This window comes from Mastacembelus armatus, chromosome 11, assembly GCF_900324485.2.
Source record: "Mastacembelus armatus chromosome 11, fMasArm1.2, whole genome shotgun sequence".
Taxonomy (NCBI): Eukaryota; Metazoa; Chordata; class Actinopteri; order Synbranchiformes; family Mastacembelidae; genus Mastacembelus; species Mastacembelus armatus.
Window position 1 is genome coordinate 15272687 of NC_046643.1, and position 23883 is coordinate 15296569.

At 40.2% G+C, this 23883-nt stretch overlaps 1 long non-coding RNA gene across 1 annotated transcript; it reads right to left on the reverse strand.

Moving 5' to 3' along the window:
* Positions 1–1390: 1390 nt before the first annotated feature.
* On the reverse strand, positions 1391–6521 carry LOC113126584 (uncharacterized). Its single transcript, XR_003295320.1, has 3 exons — positions 6309–6521; positions 3969–4121; positions 1391–1786 (listed from the first exon to the last, which is right to left on the reverse strand). It is a non-coding gene; the product is annotated as an uncharacterized LOC113126584 (long non-coding RNA).
* Between the last annotated feature and the right edge of the window lie 17362 nt (positions 6522–23883).

Below are 23883 nucleotides of genomic sequence, written 5' to 3' on the forward strand. Positions count from 1 at the left end.
GGCAGTATATGTGATGTGCTAACAGTCATTTGACCTGACTCACGCTGAGTGTAATACTGCTCCACTTAATTTATAGACCGACTATACATCTTCATATATTTAATTATATATATATTGAATATATCTTTTTACACATGGCAAGAACAGAATGAAAACATTTCCATTCAAATTTCCGGATGGTCCATTAAAAACATTTAAAATATTTTTTATTAGCTTCTAAAGGTGTCTTAAAAATAAGAAGAATGAATTAAGTGCAGTAGCATTGCTGAAGGTAACATGAAAGTACCCAGATGCCCTTGTGTCACTAACTGCCTGTTGTGGTCCCTCATTGACATGCACTTCATTGGCTCTGCCTTTTATTGTTATGTTTGTACATACTTCTAACATGACTATTTCAGCCTGAGTAAACAAACATGTGAGCACACACACACACACATAAACAGCTTCAAGCTACAATATTCACCTGTGATACAAAAATCTGCAGTACCAGCCTAGACACTGGAGTTAAGTATAGGCTCTTGTATCCAAGCACCTTGTACAGCTGTAGGGAGAAATGAATTCCCGCTTCATGTCTCCCTGTCTCCAGCTCTGTTCTGGGAGTGAGTGTATTTGCCAGAACATAGCTTTCCAGATCAATACAGCCGACCAGGAGCTCTGCCCGCCTGCCTGTCAGTCAGCCTGATGGCTTGTCACAGTCTCTGGAGTGTCTGGACGATTGTAAGTCTCTGGTTGTCACTCCTGACTTCTTTTTTCTCTGTTTCCCTCTCATCACATAGCTAATATTTTCATGTGCACACATGTCATATTCTTTTTATTGCTGCTCCTTCTGTTTTTTTCTCCCCTCACTCCCTTCCTCTGTCTCTATGTCCCACTCTCCAAGGCTGCCTGCAACCCCGGGGCTTGACAAGCTGGCCAGGCCGCCGCATCTGCCAGCACATCTTTAGCGGCTTGGCAGTGAGGAACGTCCGTCACAGGTTGTAATCAAACCTGCCTGGAAACTGAGCAGGAGGAAAGAGGAAAATGGAGGAGGAGAAGGAGGTGGAGGGAGTGCAAGTGAGGGGGAGGGCCCCTCCTTCTGCCTGATTAATCATAATGTAATTTTAATTAAAAAGCACAGTGTCAAAGGGTTTAGCTGCCTGAGAAGTGAGCCCAGATTGCCACACAGCAGCAGCCCCCTCAGTCTGTGGGCAGGAAATGCATCCTGACAAATCCAGGCGCCCGGGCCAAGAAAAACAAAGGCCACCATTACCAGGATATTGTCATTGAGGGAAGAGCAGGGGTGTGGGTGAGAGATGGGGAGGGAGAGGAGGGGGGTTGACATGGATGATGGGGGCACAAGGAAAGGAAGGAGAACAGAAATGGGAGGGGATGGGATGTGGGGACAAGCAGAAAAAAGGTTGGGGGTCACACTGTCATGCCAATTGGTGCACAGTGCAAACACCCATGTCATGCAAAGAAAGAGTAGAGGTAAAAGTGAGGTGTGAGAGATTCTGGCATCGTCTTTTGTAAAGGGTGGATATTATAAGCTTTTGTGAGCGATGCTGTAGGCTGGAGGCCTTGGTTTTTTGATGCTTAAGTCTGTTTATGTCTCAACTGCATGTAGTGTCTACTCACTGTCAGGTCAGGCTATATTTATGCCACCTGAGTCAGGGCTGCTGTGTAGTGTGGTTGCAGCTCGAGGCCAAGCTGTGGCTGAGACAATGGTAGCTGCTTGAGACAGGGCAGAAGGAGCTGTGGTGTCACCAGAGACAGGCCAGAGGGCTGCAGCCAGGGTCACAGAGAGTTTCTGAGGAGACATAGAGTGTCAACATGGCTGAGTTGAAAGCAGAACCAAATACTTCTGGTGACATGGCATTACCCTGGGTCATTGTGACAGATTAGGAGAATTACAGACAGGTGAATTGTGTGGGGCCCCTAAAAGGTGCACTGTTTCAGATGCATGAATGTGGGCGGTGTGTGCAGTTCCCAAAATAAAATTTCAAGGGTCAAGGTTCTTACATACGTTTTTCTTTTCATGTGAGCTGTGTTTTTTGATTTGCCTATTTTAACAGTGTAAAAATATCTAAATATAAACAACTGGAGTAAGATCAAATAGAGCAGAATTAATTCTGCAGCATGGCTCTTTTCACAGCATTATATTACCTTATGATATTACTGAGGAAGAATGCTAGCTGGTGGAGATAACATCATACTGCATACCAGGATATGTATGTTAACAATCTATGAAGCATAAACCTGTGTCAGGTACACCCAGTACTTCATTCTAAAATGCATTGAAGTATATGGCAGCATAGAATGAAAAGCCTCACATAAGGTACAAAGTATTAAAGTTTTTTTTTTTAAAAAACAGAATAATTTTATCTCACAACTGTAATGAATTTTTTTTTTCTGAGAAGCAAAACAATGCATTACATAAGAGTTGTGTGTGGAAAAAACACAACCTAAACAATTTAAATTCAGATGCCTTTGAATGTCTGTAGGTAACACATTTCCATGATACACTTGAGTAACATTTGATTTTATGAAGCCTACATAAATGATAGATGGGGAGTGGCTGTGTCGTATACATCGTGTGAGTGAGACAACAAAGGAGATACATACACCCCCAGAGAGAAAAGGAGCCTAAAAAGCTCAGTGTTCTGTTCCTGTCTCTTTCTGTAGTTTAGGGGATGGTGTGCAGTGGAGCCCAGGATGGATGACCTTTAAAAGGAGAAGAAGGGAGGAGAAAAGGGGGTCACCAGCACCCGGGTGGGGTTGTGGGTGGGGGTCCTGGGCTGAGGTTTCAGAGGTGAGAGACTGTGAAGCGCCTTCCACTGGGCCCTAACAAGCATTTGATTTCTCCCTCCAGGAGTTGTATGCTTTACACTGTTCAGATGAGTGGTCTCTAAGCAGCATAATATCCTCAGAGGTGATTCCTCTGTGAGTTGCCTGAGTGTGGGAGGAACAATCGCAAAACACCTTTGACTGTGATTATGTTTACTTTATTTTTTAATAAACTGAGAAATAACCTAAAATACAGTAATAATTAATTAGTTACAAAATGCCTCACACAGAAGAAAACACAACATTAAAATAATAACAATGACTGAGAATTTTTAGTAGATATTTGATATCACAACTTTGAACAGGAAGGCTCTTCCAGGATCCTGGTCTCAGACAACAAATGCTGAATTTCATTGCATTTTATTTTATTTTAGTTACTTTCTTAGGACTTTTTTTATATACAGGGAAATCAGAACAGACACCAAATTATGTCTTTGAATATTGAATTTAAAAAAATGCACCCTTTTAAAATGTCATTAATAATTAACTGCAATCAATGCAAAGAAATCTTTCCTTTAATTTGGTAATTAGAGGCTAATTTGCTAATTTTCTTCCCATTGATGGCAGTATCACATCCATAAGCCTGAGTTAATGTTCCTCTTTTTGTCTATACCGAGCCCCATTGACCAATGAAAGCTAACAAGTGTTGGAGAGACCTAGAAGTGCAAAAAGAATAATGAGGTCTCTCTATAATCTGATGTGGCCCATATTGTCCTGTGATCTAGAGAGGCATGCTCCAGCAGGGCACAAACACAAATGCAAGCACAAACACACGCACACACTGGGACACTAACGAGGGTTTGAAGAACCTCCCTCGACACCTGGGGCTAGAGCCACTAAGCATGCTGCCCGCCCCACTGAATGGAGAGGCAAAAAGAGACAGATGACATCTTAAACAAGCATTAACACGCAGGTACCTAACAAAGCCAGCTCAATCTCATTTACATGTCAAAAGCCATGCACATGCTTCAGGGGAGGCATATGTACTGAAATGTACAAATGCAAAGCTTAGATGCATTACATAAGCAAGGGCGCACAAAAATCCACATAAACATAGACAATGACACACCAGCCCAATAGACTGTGGCGAGGACGACATTCTGCCCATTGGATCTGCACCTAAAAAGAAAGGCAAAGTCACTCACTTCCTGTCAGTCTCCTTTTCATCCAGAGCTCCTGGCACTCTGGCTCTTGGTTCCCCATGAACGAACCACCCGCTGGCTGCCTTAACCGCCCTCTAATAAACCCATCTGTTGGGTCATTATTGCGTCTGCAGCCATCTGAAGAGGGGAGCAACCCTGCAAAGACAGAGTCAGGGAGTGATTTTTGTTTCACTGTTCTTTTATGGAAAGTAAACCACCAAAGGAAGTGGTTTCTTCTTATAAACACTAAAAAATAAAAATTGTTTTGTTGTTACTATGTGAAATGCAGCTTTAATTTTTATTGTGAAAAGAAAAGCAATATATATTGTATGGAAACTGCTATGATATAAATGTTAACTCATGAATAAAATAAGGAATACTCATTATTTATTTTGCATCTTTATCTCTTCGACCAAACTGCTGTCCCTTTTTTCTGCCACATTCTTTGCTAATCATGGAGAACTATTAGCTATATTAACATGGTTTGCTTTTCCTGCTTTTCCATGACTATGGTGTCGATGTGATGGCATGTAAAATATAAAAAAAAGAAGATTGCAAAAAATGCAGCTTAAGGTTGAAAGTTCAGTCACTTTGTGGGATTTTCATCAAATATCAAAATTTTCAGTTTTTATTTTGTTTTAATTATAAGAGTTTATTACTACAGATTTGTTGTACTCTGCAACTTGCTGTAGGTTACGCTCTTTGTGAGTACTAAATAAATCATATATGTATGTAATTATCTTTTACATATGTGCTTCAGACAGCTGATCTTCTTCTGTGGTTATCAAATTGTCAAATTACAAGTTAAACTGAATAAATTTACAAATTATCACATATGGTAAAGTATAACTCCTCCCATTGCAAATAGGTGGGCTGTCAGTGTGTACAACTGTGTGAGTGTGTGCTGGCTTGTATGCCCATATGTACCGTACATGTGTGTTGTTCCACTGGCATGGACACTCGGGAAGGGCTGGTGAGGCTTTAACTTTGCTAAGCTTTTTCCTGCCAGGTCCCTGAGAGATCCCACTGTTCGTTTATATTGAACTTTGTAGGCTGGTGACTCTGCCAGGCTCCCCTGCCTACTGCTGTAATATAGGAGCTGCTGGGGACCTGCACAGCCAGCAAGACCTAGGGAGAGAGACACAGATCACACCGGCCCTGTGGTTATTACATTTACTGGTGTGTGTGTGTGTGTGTGTAAATGGAGGTGTTTTTTCCATAGTGTTTACAGCCTAGGTGTGATATCTGGCCATTTAGAAGTGCTTGCTTGTGTGAATTTTGTGATGGTACAACATGAATTATTGCAATAAAAATCACAGCAAATTTTGCATGCCTTGTTTTTGTGTATCTGTAAGTATGTGTGTGTGCGTGTGTGTGCATGTGTGTGTGTGTGTGTGCGTGTGTGGGTATGTGTGCGCGCATGGACATGGCGATGCTCCACTAAGTCCTCTCCAGCTCACACAGCCTCTGTCATAAACAGCCACAGCCTCTGGCAGGTGTTGCGCTGTGGTGCACAGATATGTGTTTTCCAAAGTGACACACATGTGGACAAACACACACACACACACGCACACACACAAGCATGAGCACACATCCATACACACATCACTGGGAATCCCTACAGGTGAGCCTTAGAGGGCAGAGTCAACACCTTATTATTAAAACGCACAGACACCCACATGTGCACAGAAACACGCAGAACACACACACATGCACAGTGACAGCTGTTTAGGGCGTCTCACACACTCCCAAGCTCTCACAGATTACTAGTCTCAGCACAGATATGAATTTCATTTTTAGATTTTGGTTGAACTAAAAATAAAAATGTTGTAACCATGAATTCTTTTATTGTTACAATTTAATTTCAAATTTAAATCTCTTTTTCATGTATCTAGATGTTTATTTTATATACATTTTCTATACTTATTGCGGTTCATGTTTTATTTCAATTAGTTCTACATAATTAAACATGAATAGTAATTTCTAATTTGTATGAAATAGATAACTGTGATTCAAAAGATTATTATTACAATCATGCACAAATAAAAACCACATTATGGCTGAGTATTTTTTATTTTGAAGTTACTGACAGCAGACAAAGCAATAATCCTGATGCAACAGATGTTTATAGTGCAACATTCAAAATGGATCTGGGTCATTCCATTAAATAAAGTTTCATTTTCAGTGACATTAAATGACTGTACTAGCTCCAAGTCATTGGTCATCCCTTTACACAGTGGATCCTATGTACAGATAGATCAGCAATGTTGGTTTTAAATGAATCTGCAGCATTTTGGAGTGTGACATCCCAAATTCAAGCACATGAACAACACTTGAGCTTACCAAACAAAGGATAAAAATCTCAGCCCTGCTGCCTCAGATCAGAGAGATAATCCCAACAAAGCAGTGTGTTTATCCCTTGTCCAGAAATAGCAATTCATCAGTGACCCTATAGTGCTATTCTCTGTACAGGCCCAGCAAGGACAGCACTAAATGTTCAAGTGGAGGTAAGTGCTGGCAAGTCCTTTGACAATACAAGCATGGTTTCAAGCTCAATACAGCTTCGCTCCTCAGAGAGCATGAGAAGGAGAAGGTGTGTGTGTGTGTGTGTGGGGGGGGTATAGCATGGAGCAGGACTCAGGGTGCACGGCCAGAGAGTGTACACTGTAAGAAATTTCCATGTTAAATTACAATAAACTACTGGCAGCTAGAGTTGCCAGCTTTCAAGTGTTATTCTACTGTGTACATACTGTGATCTATAACAACAGTTTATTACTGTAAAAATATACAGTACTGTGCTGTATATAATATATACTTTACAGTATAATACTGTCAGTTGTTTGTTTTGCATCATACTGTTATTTGACTGTAGCTGCTGTAATCTCCATAAACAGTTTACTACTGTAAAATGTATTAAAGTACTGTGTAGTGTACAATATAATATTGTAAGACTTCTAACATAGAAATGGCTCAGACAAGAGATGCCCTTACACCACATAGGCCTTTATTAAAGTCAATGCAGCATTAAACACTAACAAACATAAGAGATTACATTAAAAAAAAAAAAATTTTTAACACATGCTCAGTATGCCTTAATCCATGAACCCCGAATTTGCTATTTTCTCAAACTATTGCAAGAGATGACCATATAATACATTTATTAAGACCACTGCATGAAACATATTCTGTAGCTAAGAAATTTCAAGTAATGAAATTCATGTACAAATAATACAATAAGAATACAAACAAATACAATCCATAAGAAAAATTACTTAAATTAATTAAAAGCAGATTCTCAATCTCACAACAACTTGCCTTAAAAATGTACCTGTCTTTAGCATCCATCCATTAAGACCAATAGAAAATGAGTGGGAAAATAAAGCTGGAATTGCACAGCTGAGTCTTAGAGGTATACTGAACAGAAAACAATGCTGAGACTTGTTACCTTGAAATGGCAACATCAATTGCCATGAGTGAGTGTGAGTTGTGGACTATACAAAGCCCCACTCAAAGTCCAAGAGGTTTTTTTATAAAGGTGGTCATATGGGGATTCACAGTTGCTGCCCTTTTGTGGACCAACTTCCCTGTCTTTTTGGACACCACCTTCCCCTGTATGGCCTTGGTTCCCCTCTCAGGATTAGATTACTTTGTCACCAATGTTAAGCAAAAGCAAATCAAACCTGTGTCATAATGGCCTTATCTGGAATGGACAACTTAGGTATTTATGAAGTTAAAGAGGAACAAAATATTTAAGGACAAGCATTTAGCTTTGAACAAACCCCCGTGTCCTTGCAGCTTCCTCTTGGTATAGCAAGTTGAACACATAGTAGATAGCAAAAACTGCAGCAAGCCCTGTGATGAAGCTTTGCTGGGTGCCTTCACAGATGACATGGCTTTCAATGTTGATCATCCATCACCCAATTGTGACTTCATCACCAGCAATGATACAGACCAAGATGATAGTTAATGTCCCAAAACAGATGCATTAGGAACAACTATGTGCCTGACATATGCAAACATACTGCTGCAAGTTATTATTTTTACTGTAGCTAACTGGTATTTCCAGCAAAACAGTCTTAATAAAACACAAACGATTCTTAAGCTACGGTCTCAGAGAACAGGATGGTAGTAGATGCAGACAGACAGACAGACGTGATGCAACATGATTTTGTTTCATCCAGTTATGGGTGTAGTTTACTCAAGCAACAGACTGATTTGAAAAAGAAAAAATACTGTATTTCTATTTTAAGATGGTACAGCAGCTTGCTGTTATTACTTACTTCCTCAAAATCATTACCTTTTACAGTATTTAACTGTATTCATGAAAAACAGTACATTACTGTACAATTTTTCCTGTATTTTTACAGAAATTCATTACAGTATATGGCTGCAGTCTGTGTGTGTGTGTGTAGTGTATCTGCATCATGTCTTCTCTTTGAGGTTCTGTGGAGAGAGGCATTTTGCTCTCTGTGAAAGGGGAAGATGTCTCTTTGCTTCAGTGAACGCTGCAGCCTTGCAGAGTGCAGGGCTGACAGGGAGGAAGGTCTCCTCAAAGCCTAAGACAAACCAGTTCCCCTCACTCCTGCTGAGACAGTAAGTCCCAGCTTTAAGATGTGTGCTACTAAGAACGAAACTGCAATTTAAGCTGATGCAAATAAAAAAAAGAGAAGAAAGTGAGGTTTGGGGCTCATAATGGTGATGAATTAGACTTGGATTTACAGATTAGCTAAATTTAAATTACCTTGAATAAATAAAATGACCGAACAACAGTTAATTCATTCAAATATAAATGAGGTCACTGAAGGAAAGCGCACTGTGAAAATCCAGCATAAATGCTAAATGACTACAAACTGTAATTAACCAGAATTCAGACTTCACATTTTGTGAAATTACAGCATGGGGTAAAAGGGGTTGTAGAGCCTGATGACAGTAGGGAAGGACAGTCCTGCAGCACAGTGAGGTGAGTTGTCCACTGCAGCTGCCTCTCTGCTCCATCAGGATGTTGTGAAGGGGATGGTCAGTGTTTTCCTCTAGTGTTGGCCTCTACCTCTTTCTGTCTGCATCTCCTCCCCACACCCTCATTCCAGTCACTGAGCCAGCTTTTTGCATCAGTTTGTCCAGCAGCCTTGCAGCCTTGAGTTTTATGCTGCTTCTCCAGCAGACTGCAGCCTAACAGAGCACACTTATTCACAGTGTTTGGAGAATATTTCTGCACATCTGCCTTAGGAGATAAAAACATCTCTGCCTGTTTTATAGAGTGTGTCTGTGTTAAGTGACCAACTTGTCCAGGTGTACACCTAGATATTTGTAGGCTGGCACCACTTCAGTGTGACTTGTGACTTTGTATGTCCCTGAAGGACCTGGTTTGACAAGACTTGAAACTTGACTTAGGTTTGGAGTAAAAGATTTATAAAACAGCTCTGTAGTTTACTATTTGACCTAAATCCTGATAATAGCTGTTTGACTGTGTGTCTTCCAGATCAGCTACAAAGAACAAAATAAATGCCACTGTAAACCAACACCCAACAAAAACACTCTCAGGCATGGTAACAAAAATAAGCCACGTGATGTTGGTGCATACATGCGACTGCGTATATTTGTGTAATATTCAGATATAAGGCAGAAGTGAAAAGGGACTTTTGATAAATACTGTCTTGGCTGTGACATAAAGGTCACACTCATTTCTTCAAGTTGACCTCATCGCTGAAGACATGAGACATCAGAGGCTCAGGCTGTGCAAGTGTATGTGTGTGTGTGTGTGTGTGTGTGTGTGTGCGTGTGTTTGTGTGCATGTGTATGTGCGAGTTTGTCAGAAAGTGAGGGGTGAGGGTGCATGTGTGTCCTAGTGTGTCATGACACGCAACTGATTATGATAGAGAAATCTGTGTTATGCTGAATTGTGAACATTACCAAACGTGTGTATGTGTGTGTGTGTGTGTGTGTGTGTAGTCAGTAGCAGCTCAGTTTGACGATACATGACTGTGCTGTCCTACCCATGACCAAACATTTTTATGTTTTCACTTTAAGCTGCACTACTTGAATAAATGACATGGAAGTTGCAGAAGTACTGTAATATCCTCAGCATAATACAGCATGATACATTACACATGCAAAACTTGGTAGAATGGTCCATATTTTGTTGGCTTGGTCTCAGATATGTTAATAATATTCAAATTGCCATGCCACATCTGTATTATGCAGATGTTTTTTGAAAAAAAGAAAGTTGTTAATGACTCATCCAGTATCAGCATTGCATGTGGCAATAGGGTTGACTATGCACAAAACTTAAAAGTGCAGTACTACAGTTTTCAAAGTATATATAGTTCCAACTCTGAAGTGTGATTGTGTAGCCCTACAGATGGAACAAAGACAAGTAGTGAAGCAGCCTCTTTTCTGACAGAAACAGATTCTTCCACACCTCTCCCCGTTCTGCCTGAAGGCTTCTCACAGGTACGATTTCTTGCCCTCAGTTCGGGAGCTGAAAATGAGAATCTCCAAATTAGGAGTCAGGGAGTCGTGTCGGAGCCTGACCCTGGATTCTCACCTATCTAGCTGGACCTGTGAATACTGGATCTGATCTATATGACTCTGTCATGCTTCTCCACTCCTCTCTGATCGCTACTGTTTTATTTGTCTGCAACATCTTCTCTCTGTAATGGGGTTTTCTTTTTTCCCATTTATTCCATGTACATATTTCTCCTCATCTTTCTCCCACAGTTCTCCATTTAAATTGAATTGTTCACCTTACAATTATATTCAGTGTTCATATTGCATATAATGTACTACAGTTCTGTCAGCTCTATGTGGGAAGGAAGGACACATGCAAAACAAAAACTCTCTGTTAGCAGTAGATGAGGTTTCAGCCTGGAGATCCTCCATCTACAAACCTCTTTCTGCTTGGGGACCCAGAAAAATATGACCTGTCCTCTCTCTCTTAGTCCTAGGGGGTGAGCTCCATCCATGAGAGCCTGGTGTAGAGGGAGAAACTAACATTTCCTGCCCTGACGAGGAGGGGAGAGGAACAGGGGAGTGGACTGTTAGTAAAGCATTAGTGGGCCCTGCTGGTGTGCTGGTCCCTGTGAACCAGGCAGTGATTGAGTAGTAGTGCCTGGGGCGAAACGTGGCACCTTTGACAGTGTGAGGGTGGCACTATAGTAGCGGCCAGCTAGATGCTTCTGCTACATTACACACCAAATGGTTGTTGGTGCCTATATTCATGCGGACTTGAATTGGGGGATTACGATGGTAAACAGCCACAGCATATGGATGAAAAAAAAGGGGGACAAGACAACACACTGTGCAATTCAACCATTTTTGATTCACTGCATGCGCTTTATAATTTCTTTACTATTTTTTAAAAATTTATATTGACAAAAAAGAAAAAAAAAGTTTGAGTTTTGAATTTCACAGCACTCACATATTCTCATGTCTTTCACCAACCGCTGCATATGAGGAGCTTTCCTTGTGGAAGATAAAAAAAACATGTGTTACAGACACCTCACTGAGAGTGTGACTGACAGCGCGCTTCCCTATTAATCGAAGACTAAATAAGAAACCTGTAAATAAGAAACCTCTGACAGAGTAATGCTTGGTCTTTTGCATAACGTGGAATCAAGACCTAAATAAAAAGAAATAACCATAACTTGTGTGGTTTCACTTTTGGGTTCATTAACTTAATAAAACCTTATTTTTCTAATATCCTTATCTGAACATATCCTTATTTGCTCCGTTTGGTTTGCTTGTAAGGCAGCACTTGGGGTCATTTACAGGCCAAATGATGTTGTTCAATACAAAAAAGAAAGAAAGAGAAGACAAAGGGGAAAAAAAAGAAACCACAGGATGTTGTAGGTGTCTTATAGCTAAATATTTTTGACCATTGTTATCACACTTGATGTTCAGGGACTAATTTTGCTGTGATAATGATCTGCAGTTTACTCTTTCAGCCCTTGCAATGCATGACTTTTCTGTCACTTCTGCACCATGCTGAAATGTTGCTGTGTAGTCTAAAAAGCAACCCAAGGTTAGTATTATCACTACTCCAGCTTTACTCATTCAGGGTATATTAGTCTATCATTATTTTGTTGGTGGGCTGCAGCCTCAGATTCGTCAAATTGAACTGTCCACTTCAGCATATTTTCCAAGCTGTTCATTATATACTGACACACTCTCCCACAAACACACATGATAACCACTGACAGACTTTCCTCATCACATTTGAAAAACATGCTGCTAATGGGGGAATGAGGGACATGAAATCACTTTCAGTGAGAGATAAAGGCAGTATTGTGGAGTGGTCTGATGGTAATTATGCCACACAGACCTGTACTGAAGGAAGCTATTTACCAATATGGCCCTGGCCTGGGCCTCTACCGCTGATCTCATTTGGCTGCATTAATTAGCTTGCTCTGCTGTGGAGCAGGGTGTTATGCCGCAGCCCACTGCTTGGCTGGTTGGTTGGTTACTTAGGATGACTAACACAACAGTCTGTTCAGTTCTGTTGTAAATCTACAGGCCTCCTGAACTTCCTTAGACTTCGCCATTCCCCATCCTCCATCCTATCAGTCAAAGACAGCTGGGGCTACGCAGAGTGCACGACTGCTCCCTATTCACCACATTCAGCGCAGTGGCAGCCACCGCAGCACAAAAGACTGTGCCGCCTGCTCTGTTTGTAGAAGCAAGAGAACTACCTCAGTTTGTTTGTGTTTTCAATGGGCTCTGTGGTTATGAAGACTCAGTTTCACACTGAAGGAGAATTATATATGACGTTTATGTATTGTAAAATAAGATCTGACAATTTTTGTCTGACTTAGAGCATGACTGTGAAAAAAGAGATAAAAGTTAGTGTTTATCTTTGGCTTTAGAGGCACTTACACCAAAATAGAGATCAAGTAATACAGAGGATCAATGAAGAAAATCTTTGATGATTATTTATTGACTCATAAGAAGTATACTGTAAGAAATACTTTTAAATGTTGTTAAAGTTCTGCTTTTTGAACCCAGCTTTGTTTGACACTTCCAAATAGAAAGACAGAAGCACTCATTAAGTCACGGAACCAAGTCTGTTCACCAAAAAAGGGAAATAAACTTAAATGTTAGCTGAAATGAATGTAAAACATGCTAGATTCAAAATGAAAGTGATTTTAATAGATGGTACCTCAACATTTCCTCCTCCAGCTATAATAAACATAATATATAATAATTTTGATAATAATTTACCATTTTTGTTTCTTTTGAGAAATCAGTCTGTAGGCTCTGTTTAAAAAAAGATGAAGGCTATATTTCCATCTTCAGAAACACTGCTGCTAATCTACAACTCAGAACTTTTTTAGTCGTTGAAAGTACTGTGCTCTTTTTCACACCAGAGCTTTTTTGAAGAAGGTGTTAGCTTTTCAAATACAGGACATCTTATTTTTAGAATTCAACTCCACATTTTCACTTGCTTGTGAGGTTGGTGTTTTTGTGCTGTAAATTTCAGTGGGTTCACAGTGAAATAGCAGAGCAGTCACATGTAAAACTCTGTTCTGTATGTCAGAGGGCAACTCTGGACCATTTGTACGAGCAACACTTTTACAGTACAGCAATCTCAAATGCACAAGGAAGCTTCCGCCACACTGACACCTGACCACATCAGAGACGCACTTCACCCTAGATATGTGCCATAAACTCACTGCTTGCTTTGCTGATGATATCTCAGTAAGCACAAATGAAGGGAGCATTGCAATCGTGAGAGGAAATTTCTCATGTGCTGCAAAGAAAGCAAGTGGCAGCATTCATATGAAGTTTGAGGCTGATGTGAATTGGCTGCATTTTGCTCTTCCCTCACTTCACCTTTTTAATTTCTGTTGTCTAATCATGAATTAGAAGAGAAAATAAAGGAACAGAAGACTTAACTGCTCATAAACCCTATCACAGAACACACTGAGGCCATAGTGACATATGCTGAAGGTGAGCCATGCGTGTCAGCTAGGTCAGGCAGCAGTAGGTCATTTCCATAAGGTGCCGATGGAGCAGGTGATAGGAGGGTGCTGGCATGAGCAGGACAGAGGTACTGTGGCAGATGGACCTGTCTTGCACTGACCATGTATCCCTGCACCCTGCTGGGGCCCCAGGAGGGGGCTGAGCAGGCTCCCAGAAAGGAGGGTGTCCCACTGAGACCCTGGCATTAAGCCCTGCCCAGCCTTGGCCTGCACCCATCTCTATAGCCTTTCTTCTTACCCATCCCTCCCTCTCCACCCTATCCTGCAAAACACCCTAAACGCTGACCAAGCCCTGAGGGCTCAGGCCAGCCTCTTGGGCTAACAACGGCCCAGACAACAAGCTGGTCCATTGGACCATCATGCCAAATGAGTTTGCCAGGGATGGTTTCTTGCAGGAAGTGTAACAGTGTTGCACTAATGCAGTTGTGTATTCGATATCTAGCTGTAAAGTTACTCTATTTTCACAGAGAAATATTTCTGCAGAAACATGCCTCAAATGCTTGAAAATGTATTTGTTTATCAGGTGAAAGAGTAATCTGTTTATGCAGATGTAACTTCTCATCTTTTTATCTGCTTCTTTGGAGGTCCAGTCATTTTCCGTTATGTGGCAAACACACACAGCTTGAGCTGTGAATTTTCTTTGCAAGGTGACATTTCCTGGTTATGTGCAAATAAAGCACACAGAAACACAGACAAGTGAGGTGGATCACTGTATGAGATGCTGCAATTTCCAATTAAATACAGAGTTTTATCGGTACAAATTCTAGAAAGGCAGTACAAACTTTAGTAAATGAATGAACTTACGATGAGTTATGATTAAAGCAAAAAAAAAACTTAATTAATTTGAGCATGTGTTATATTGTACAGTAGCTGCTAAATATCAGTTTAGGTGGAGCTGAGGGAGGAGATTATGTCACCTAAGCTCTTAAAACTATTATACACCAGTGGAAACTCAATTTGCACCACAGTGGATTACAAGGTGTATTTATTGACCCATAGCCACCACCACTCTGCAGCTGCATGAAGCTTGGTTAAATCATGAGGGAGGAGGTTGGTAGGGGGCTCCAGAGCAGTAGATTGGCGATAATTGGTTGAAGGACAGTATACAGTAATAAAGGGTCTAAATTGCAGAGTTTGAGTAGTTCCAGCCATGTCTCACCACATCTATTTCCATACCAATTAAACCTTGTTGAAGCTGCCATGATGAGAAAATGGAGGTGCAAAGGAAGTGGAATAGCTAAACACATCAAAGCCTCTCTGCTATTATTTATGTGACTTCTTTCAAAGCACATTTTTTAGAAGGATCACATTTTTGCAGTTATTTATCCAACACATCTCGACTGTTTTGAACACTGCAATCAGCAATGAGGTGAAGAATAAGTGTGGTATTGTGCATGTACCACCAGGGAAACCATTGTTTCCCTTTTTTGTTTAAGAACATGAATGCCTTGTTTAGAATGTGTGCACAGACGTTAAGGCTGCATTTGAAATGATGCCTCTGATTGAAATATGGATTATCTTACTTCATTGTACCCCCTACCCCCTCCATGACAGGCAAATATAGAGGAGGAGAGTAAGAGATGAATAGGGGGACAAAGAGATTGAGTGGTAGTCGGGTAGATAGATGGAAATCAGAAGGATCTCTGGAGATATCTACTAATGCTCTAGTCCCGTGATGAGCCACCAATAATCCACGAGGACGACTAGGTCTCATTTCAAAGTAAGATGGAGGGTCGTATTTATTCTACTCGACTGAAAGTAGATCTAATTTAAGTTTTGAATGTGAGAATGTAAGCTTACCCTCCCCAGTTTCACTTCAGATAAAATTGGCTTTGGTGCATTAGATATTCTCTTGCTGCCCAGCAGACCGTGCTGGGTGTTGTTTTGTTGCATTTTGAGAGCTAAGCAATGCAGGGTTGGTGTTACAGCACCTGCGCAGTTGAAGGGCATGCCCATACATGACGCCACGGTAAACCCTGGCCTGGTTTTACATCTCTGTCTGCAGCAGATCAGCTGGGAGATACTCAAATAACTAAAAAAGATCAAATGTTGTATGTTTACATAGCCTTTATATGCAACGATATATCAAACACCATCCACATAACTATTTAATGTCGACTACAGAGTGTTTTTAGTGTAAGTGTAGGCTACACCTGAGCTAAGTGATTCCATACTAAAAAGGTATTTGCTGTGTGATGGTGACTTAAAGAAATAAAAAGGCAATCATTTTGATGAATACCTCAATACCAGCATCAATTCAATATCTGTCATCTAGGCGACACAGGCAGGATGCATTTTACTGTTAAAGTCACAAGAAATGTTATTTTGAGAAAACAAAAGCCCAATTTCTTTCAAGATAAATGATCCCACCATCATGAGAAGTTTTCTAGTAAAATGTAAGAATTCACATCATTAAAAGAATTACTGCAAGCACAGCCTCACCTTGTATATGCATTTAGCTTAGCTTAATTTAAAAACTGTCAGCAGGTTTTTCCCTAGCTCTACATTAATTAACAATTTGTGATTTTTGGTGGGTTGATATCTTGGGCTAATTCTTTAAACGGTGACGTCTTGGAAAACCACAACTTGTTTTTACACTGTGGTTTTTGCAAAGATTAAACAGATATGAATTGTAAGTGATCGTTAGAGGTGTTGGTAGGTGGACCTTTTAATATTTACACAGAGCCAGGCCTGCATTCAAGCTTTACGTCTGAGCTGCTCATCTTCTGACCATAGCTTCATATTTTTTGTACAGGCATGATGGTGGTATCCATTTATCCATATCCTGAACATTATATTATATCATATGTGCCACATTTCATATAATATAAATAGTCCAGCCCTACTGTGACCCTTGAAGGTCCAGCGGTAAATAATGGATGGATCTATTACATGCAAATAATTTAAATAAATAAATACAAATGTAGAACTGCAAGAAAATCTAACAGAACTGAGCTGTACATGGTTGCGACGAGTGTCTTATGAGTGTGTGAAGACAGACTGATAACAAGAAGCCGAGGGGCCACAGATGAGGAGTGTGCCCCCCCCCCCGTTCACGAAGCAGGAGTCCCTACTCCAGGACTGTGTTTACATTTGCCTTTGAGTGTTTCCCCCATGGCACTCCATCCCATTCTCTTTAACAAGGGAACATGAGGGAACAGGGTAAAATGAGAGTGGGTTCATGAATGGAAGGGGACAAATTGACATGTGGCGTTTTGTGAGGTGAGTGCCCAACCTCTCGACCACTGATTACCATTCGCTAATGAGCACCCCGGTTTGTGTGTCTCTGCGTTTCTCTCTCCCTGCTTCTCTGCCGAATGTTCTTTCTCCTCTCCAGCTTTGTGCAGGCCCAGAGTGGCCAGTGGACCATAGGTGTGCTGTTAATAGGGAGACGCACACATCAGTAATTAAAGCAGTAGGGGACCTTGTACTATACCAACTCCCTCCAATCCCCCTTCTTTAAAGCCCACCCTCCCCCTATATTCAATCCTGTCTGCCGAATTGATCATTGTGCGGGGCCAGTTTTGCCCCTGGCAGTTTTGTCACTTTCTAATGATGCCTTTCAGAGAGGCAAGGCCTGTGTCCTACCAGCACCAGGACCAGTTGGGGCCAATTGTTGTCTTCATGCCAACCTCACTCCATCTGATAAAAAGCCTTTCATTTAGCAACAAGCAAAATCTCTGCATGTAGATACACACATCATAAAAACACACACTCAAAATCCATCCTCAAAATCCAAGATTCTCCAGAAATTTGGGGTCCCTAATAGAGTCACTGGGATTGTCTGCCTGTCTTTTATGAAAAGAAACTTTCACATCATCTCGCCTATTACACTTGCCTCTCCACCATTTGAAAATCACATTTGATTTAAGCCACACTCAAAATTTTTATTAAAGTGGTCACAGATGCTTCGTTTGATGAGACGATGAAATAAGACGCAACCAATGCCCAGCTGTGATAACAGTTTTTGCTACATGGACAGCCATAAACCAAGGAACAAACTATAAGAGCACCACAAGATAACAATAACCCCCAATTAAAAACACTGTAAATGGGAATTTTGATGGTGAAAGGACATAAATTGCAAGTTAAGTGAAGCCTTAATTTTACATCTTGATGGGTGAGAAAAACACAATATCCTGGGTATGTATCCTTCAGATTAATATATAAATCAAAAATGAAATATATGCTTGTACAAGCCTCTCTACTGTATATCAGGTCCTGCTGGTTGACATTTTGAGACTGACAACAGCTCTGACACAGTATATCTGTACTCCACAGCCTGTTGCAGGGTCCTGGCCAGCTGAATCATTCAGGCCTCTCGACCTGTCCCTACAGACACTTAGACCCCAAACCTCTGCGCTCTGTTTTCAGCAGTCCAAGATGATCCAGTGGGACTGTATCAGATTCTGCTGATCACAGGTTTTATTCAAAGTCAGCTTGAGAAAGCAGGGAACAGTTTGATTTTACAGGTAATGCAAACATGCTAACACAGCAGACAGTTGTGTTGTTGTGCAGGTACAAGTTTTTATAAAAACACCAGTTCTTTGTCACTTTTGAATAAATTTGTAGTTTGGAGTGTGCAGGCATTGTATTTTCCTAGATGTTTTTTCATATTTACAAGACTGAATCATATGTTTTCATAAAGAGTTTAATGATAATGTGCTCTGCACGAGTCAAATGGATCAGAGATTACCATATTAACTATGCTTTTAGCCTATTCTTTTACTTCTTACACTTTACATCCGCCCTGCGCAGGCAATGAGCCATAGGAAATCCCAGTGGTATCAAGCAGCAGTGCTTCCTCTCCATATGCTGACACCAGTTCTGGCTATAGCTGATGGTGTGACGTACCCTATGTAATTAAAACAATCGAGGCAAGGTGTTTTAACGTGGCATTCTCTATGTAGCTGGGCCATGTTTGTTCTGTTTCCTGCCCTGTTCAGCTCCCCCCTTATCTCTTAGACCCCCTAGAGTATGGCGTTTTACATTTCTGTTTGTAAAACTGTCAACACATCCACTGGCTGTACTAACGTGTGATTTAGCGCCAACAGAGAGGAGGGATAGAGAGTGAGAGAGAGGCAACTGCATGAGATCTTGCACATTCTCAAAGTGGAATATTTTTTCACCGTTATCCCCCTAACCCACAACTCCACACCCCCAAAGATGCCTTGATGCTTGTGTTTTGTTTACCTGTAACCATCACGTTGTCTTTTCTGCTTTTGCTACATTCATTTCGTAATATTTGCCCCTGGCATGTTTATTAGCTATTCAAAACTTGATATTGGGAATACACAGAAATTTTGTACGGTAACTTGTCTCAGTGTTGAGGCAAAAATTTAATCAAACAAATGAAAATATTTGGCTGAAGAAAATCATTTCCTTCATGCAATACTACCCAACATCTCACAGCTTCCTTGACTCAGTTCTGCTGGCAGAGAGTGAGAGAGGAGAACATGTTCAAAATTAATTGGATTAATGTGTGGAGTTGAATTGTGTGTGTGAAATTTGCACCTGTCACACTCCTGTCAAATCAGAAATTCCCTGTCATTGCTAATAAGTACCTGGGGGAAGTGGTGGCACCATAGAACTGGAAGATAAACAACAGATATGAATTCTCTCTTTGCTCAAGGAAACTGCTCACCTGTACATCCCAGTCGCATATCAAACATCACACACATATATGCTACAGTCTGTACCTTCACTGATTACAGAATGAAACTGTCCAATGATACACACACATCAGAAAATTCCAAACAAATTCAACTCAGTGACATCTGTCATACATAACACAATTAAAGAAGCTTTACACCCACATCACATTCCACCAGAAACTGAGGAAACCCCAGATTTTAATCATAATCATAGAAATACTGTAACATGGTTTTAGGTTTGAGATTTTTGGATTTTATCTTTTTTTTCCTTTTTCGTTTTTCCCCCTTTTTTTTTTTTTACTCTGTTTGGCTTTAATTTACACCTGTGTTTTGCAGCTGTGACAGGGGAATTCAGTTTCTGTCCCTTCGGAGAGGAGCACTGGCAGCAAAACATTAGCTCATTTTAACGGCCAGTGTAATAATCTGTGCACCGGAGAGCCTCCGTTGGAAACTCTACTTTGCACTGAAGCATTGGAGGCTCCCCTGTCAATAACAAGACAGTCACTTCATTATAGCTTCACAAGTCATCCATTTATTATCTATTGGCCCCATCAGAGAATGATAGAGCAGAGAGTCAGATGTTATAAGATATTAATCAAAGATATGCTATTGTGTCAAAATGTAATTTTCTGCTACAGGGCTGGAGATGTAATTGTTTGATTTGATAACAGAAGTACATAATGTGCCTAGGGACTAAGCAGTACATCTTTTTAAGCATCCACAAATAGTTTAAGCTTGGGTCTGAAGTTATGTTTAAATTTAAGACAACACACTGTTTTTGTATTAAAAAAAAAAACAGAAGTGAGAGTACGATTGCTGGGTTATTTATAAATGCAACCTATGTGGTAGAAAACACACATCTACAATTATTATTAAATGTACATGCAGTAAAAGCAGAAGGCATTAATATAAACCAACAAATGAATTAAATAAGTTAATAAATAATGAAAATGAGCTTTTTTTGTAGTAGTAGTTTAGGTGATTCGTCCTGACGATTACATGTTTACTATTTAGACTATTTCTATTTGTTATTTTTTGACCATGTAATATTTTTTTCTGGAATATTATTATTTAGGAAAATTACAGAACTAATGTGTATTGTTCATTAGTCAATACTTTGAATTACTGCTTAGGAAGACCAAATTGTGAAACAAGCCATCATGCTTCTTTTCTAACTACTTACAGTATTCTTTCATCAATCAGTAAGATCCGTTGACCATGCCTCCACCAGGAATTCACTTAACCAACTTAAAACATTTCTTTAGTAGCTATTTGGACCCCCCCAAAAAAAACAAAAAAACAAAAAAATTAAAAACCGATGGCACAACACTTCTGAAGGCCTGAATGTGTGAATCCACAGACACGTCTGCATGAGCGTAGTGGCTTAGTGCCGATTATAGTTGCACCAAATGTTGAATAGGACTTTCAAAAAACACATTCACGAGAAACTGTGAGAAATTCACTCACACCAGCAAATGCAAAAGCTGACCACAGCCAACAAAAGGAGCAGAGCAAAAAAGCCACATTAACGAGCAGGCAACTGTAACTGAAGAAGAGGAAGGGAGATGCAGAACACCCAAACACAGAGAGACAAAAATAAAAATATATGAGTCTCATCACAGTTTACAAAATTTTGTAGAGATTTAATAGAGGAGACATTTTGCAGAGGAGGGAAGTGTTATTATGAATGCTGATAATAATGACATAACGGTAACAAAGTAGAATAGTCTGACATATTTCTTCCTTTTTTCACCTAAGGAAAAAAAAAACACCAGCAAACCAAATAAACCCAGCTAGAAGTGGAAACTTAAACCACCTGGAGGCAAAGTTCTCTCTCACACTCACAATAAGCAGACAGAGAAAGACAGCGCAAGACCCCGACAAACCCCTTTCACATGTAATGATTATTCCCCTTCATTAAAACTGCTAGTAACCCTGTTAGGCTGGAATAGACTCACTACGGGTAATCGTGAAAACACTTTTAATCAACGCACAGCAACAGTAGAGACCTTGCTAGAATGCATTCACTCCAAATAAAGCAGGCTCTTTATAAACAGGCACAGCAAAACAGCTAAGACCCTGATAAGACTCCTCACACTCTCCATGGCGAAACCTGCCTGTGAATGTCTCCTGACAGCTCCTTAGCCCTTGTTAGAAAGAATCACTTCCTAATGATTCAACCCAGCTTGGAAACATCAACACACACAAAGTAACACTTGGACATGCAGTTTTACATGAAGTAAAATAGCTTACACACACATGCAGCCACTGTGATTAACTGGACTTACTGATGTGCACTTACTCTGATAACCTACGGATTAGCTTCAAGACAGGACAAATTAGAGTCAATGAAATTTAGGTTTAAATGATCAGTCTCTTGTTGATGGGACAGATTTTGCAAAAACACAAAAACATTTGACTAATTTGAGAAAAAATGCCTGATCAAAAATGTAAAAAAAGTATAAGGATCAATTTTGGCCTGATATTAAGTTTAATGTATTTAATTCCTCATTTCACCTTTATGATTACAGTCATGACAATTTAAATTTATGAATGAAACTAATTTTGGTAGGTTTTGGTTTGATTCTAACCTTTAAATCTTGTAGTAACACTAATTGGGCAGAATTTTAATTTTTTTATGATCTATACCCATGAAAAGAAAGACATTTGTCACCTCTATGCACAGTGAGGTTAACACAAATGTATACATGTTCACTCATAGGCACCCACATATATGCACACACACAAGCAATGATTGCACGAATGCACAAACGGGACAGTTGACACGTGGCATATCAGCAGGCGCAGTTCTTTTGTCCTCTTGCTACTTTTAACAACACTACGTCTTGCAACACTTCATTTTTATGCAAATTTACCCAGAAATTGAGTTTAATACTAGGAGGAAAATGATTTTACTTATGATTACTACTATTCAAATATCTATTTTCATTTCACATCAGGCTTAAAATACCATTTTATTATACTAGGGATTCTAATTTTCAGAGACCTACACTGTGCTCTTTGTGTTTTCCACTGTCCAGTAAACAATGATGACGAATATCAATATGAACATTTTCAAGGTTCTGTTCTGTGACTCAGAGGTGTTAATTCTCTCAGCATCTGTATTTTGGGGATGATCTGCGTGGTGTTTGAACTTTGCTTGAACTGTCAATCATGCCAACAGTGGGTGGAGTTTGAGTCATCGGTGACATGATTTTGACAGTTATGATTCAGTGGCAAGGAGCGAGTGTGCATGTGCACAGTAACATACACATGCACAATGATGAAACGCTACACTCAAATAATGATAGCCAATTACATTTGTAGGCCAATGGAGTTGTTGAAGACATCTATTATCATTCCAGGAGTATAATGGAGAAATTAAAGCTTACTGTATATAACATGTAAATATCCACCAATCCTGATCTCACTTTCTCTGCATCCACCTTCCTGTCTGTTCAGGTGTGCTACCAACGCAGTCGTGTGTAAATCCATCTCATACAGCACAGGCTTATCCCACAGATGCTGTCACTCCTTCATCCTGGGTGTGAGAAATATGGGGCCCAGAGGTGCTACCCTGTAATCGGGCTGGACTGTTGTCCCTGGTCCTGCCAGCATACAGAAAGTTGTGCTACGACAACTTCGCAAGGCTGTTATGTGACCCTGTAGCCAAAGGGCCCGAGATGCCCCTTCGTTTGTCAGACATCTCCAGAGTGTGGTAGACGAGGTACTGTAGATAAAGGCTCAACAAACACCAAAACAAGTAAAAACACAGACACACACAGAGCAACAAGGTCTAAACGTTCTATCCAACATAGATGATGTTCACAATGGAATTACACAAATAAATGTCACACAACATCAAAAATAGTGAAAAGGCAGATGTGACATTGGTTCTGTTTTTACTTGCATCTATTGGCAGTGAAGACAGAGTATGAAACACAGTCTTCAACCAATGCGTGTGAACAGCAGATTCCATGGCTGAAGCTTTTTCTGTCTGCCATCCCCACATGCTCTTAACAGCACTCTTAACACCTACAATTATATATTTATATATAAAAAATGAAAACCTGATTGGAGAAAATTACTTACATCTTGCGTCAGTCTGTAAAAAGCTTAGCATCTTGACACTGGCTTTTAGTAAAGGCTGCAGCTTCCCAGGAGTGTGTCATGCCATGAAAACAGATGAGAGCAGAGTTGGTACTCCTTACAGCAAATGGATGTTGGACAGCTTTTGGGTTCAACACTGAAATGACACATAGTGTAAATGACTGAGTCATATACTAG